The sequence below is a fragment of the Crinia signifera genome, chromosome 2 (genome assembly GCF_055691185.1).
Source record: "Crinia signifera chromosome 2, ASM5569118v1, whole genome shotgun sequence".
In the NCBI taxonomy this organism is placed as follows: Eukaryota; Metazoa; Chordata; class Amphibia; order Anura; family Myobatrachidae; genus Crinia; species Crinia signifera.
The window spans coordinates 152,447,500-152,449,658 of record NC_139218.1 but is presented as its reverse complement, the minus strand read 5'-3'; the positions used below and the strand labels follow the sequence as shown (position 1 = coordinate 152,449,658).

At 33.5% G+C, this 2,159-nt stretch overlaps 1 non-coding gene across 1 annotated transcript; it reads right to left on the bottom strand.

Moving 5' to 3' along the window:
• Positions 1-347: 347 nt before the first annotated feature.
• TRNAI-AAU (transfer RNA isoleucine (anticodon AAU)) lies at positions 348-421 on the bottom strand. The gene has a single exon. It is a non-coding gene; the product is annotated as a tRNA-Ile (tRNA).
• Positions 422-2,159: the final 1,738 nt, after the last annotated feature.

Here is a 2,159-nt window from a genome sequence, read left to right as displayed (position 1 = left end):
ATTGTATTTTATTTGCACGAAACATTTACGCACTGGCCACCTAGTAGATCATATAATGTTTGAAAAGCATGTCTATTTTAAAGAAAAATCATAAAGCATAAAGTGCTTTGAAATGTGGCTTTGGTAAGAGGGCTTTCATTTCTTCCTACAGTCCAAATCAAAATAAAAATAGGGTGTGAAATACTATATATTTAAAGGATAATGGTAAAAGATCTACAATGTATTCAAGGCAGTTACAAGGTATAATCACTATAGCCAATACTGATGATGAAGCCTAGTTTCCAAGCACTGTACTACAAGTTTGAATCCATTGTTGTCAATGATGTTTGGTCATCAAGAAAAACAAATGGCTAGTGTGGGGATCGAACCCAAGACCTTGGCGTTATTAGCACCACGCTCTAACCAACTGAGCTAACCGGCCACACTGTTTGAATGTGAAAATCCAAAATGACAAATAATCTTCAAATCATTATATATATTATTTCTAAAAGGTGATTTTTGTTGACAATCTTTTTTTCTCCCTTCATACTTTTGCAAAAACGATAAATGAGGTCCCATTTTAAAGATTAAGTTACTTGCTTCAGATAAATTGTTAGTTAAGAATTGTATATGGTTTTGTTTCTTTAAAAATTGAAGTTACAAATTGACTTTGTGCCCTACACTTCTTTCCCTGGATGTGTTGATACAGCATGGCAAAGATGATCAGTTTTGCACAGCTTCTCGAATTGGCTACATATGAACCAGTTCTTCTTTCATCCTACTACAAAACACCAACCTCACTATAAAATGAATTGTATTTTATTTGCATGAAACATTTACGCATGGGCCTCGTAGCAGATCATATACTGATTGAAAAGCATGTCTATTTTAAAGAAAAATCATAAAGCATAAAGTGCTTTGAAATGTGGCTTTGGTAAGAGGGCTTTCATTTCTTCCTACAGTCCAAAGCAAAATAAAAATAGGGTGTAAAATACTATATATTTAAAGGATAATGGTGCAAAATCTACAATGTATTCAAGGCAGTTGCAAGGGATAATCACTATAGCCAATACTGATGATGAAGCCTAGTTTCCAAGCACTGTACTACAAGTTTAAATCCATTGTTGTCAATGATGTTTGGTCATCAAGAAAAACAAATAGCCAGTGGGGGGATCGAACCCAAGACCTTGGCATTATTAGCTCCACGCTATAACCAACTGAGCTAACCAGCCACACTGTTTGAATGTGAAAATCCAAAATGACAAATAATCTTCAAATCATTATATTTATTATTTCTAAAAGGTGATTTTTGTTGACAATCATTTTTTCTCCCTTCATACTTTTGCAAAAACGATAAATGAGGTCCCATTTTAAAGATTAAGTTATTTGCTTCAGATAAATTGTTAGTTAAGAATTGTATATGGTTTTGTTTCTTTAAAAATTGAAGTTACAAATTGACTTTGTGCCCTACACTTCTTTCCCTGGATGTGTTGATACAGCATGGCAAAGATGATCAGTTTTGCACAGCTTCTCGAAATGGCTACATATGAACCAGTTCCTCTTTCATCCTACTACAAACCACCAACCTCACTATAAAATGAATTGTATTTTATTTGCACGAAACATTTACACACTGGCCACCTAGTAGATCATATAATGTTTGAAAAGCATTTCTATTTTAAAGAAAAATCATAAAGCATAAAGTGCTTTGAAGTGTGGCATTGGTAATAGGGCTTTCATTTCTTCCTACAGTCCAAATCAAAATAAAAATAGGGTGTAAAATACTATATATTTAAAGGAAAATGGTAAAAGATCTACAATGTATTCAAGGCAGTTACAAGGGATAATCACTATAGCCAATACTGATGATGAAGCCTAGTTTCCAAGCACTGTACTACAAGTTTGAATCCATTGTTGTCAATGATGTTTGGTCATCAAGAAAAACAAATGACTAGTGTGGGGATCGAACCCAAGACCTTGGCGTTATTAGCATCACGCTCTAACCAACTGAGCTAACCGGCCACACTGTTTGAATGTGAAAATCCAAAATGACAAATAATCTTCAAATCATTATATATATTATTTCTAAAAGGTGATTTTTGTTGACAATCATTTTTTCTCCCTTCATACTTTTGCAAAAACGATAAATGAGGTCCCATTTTAAAGATTAAGTTACTTGC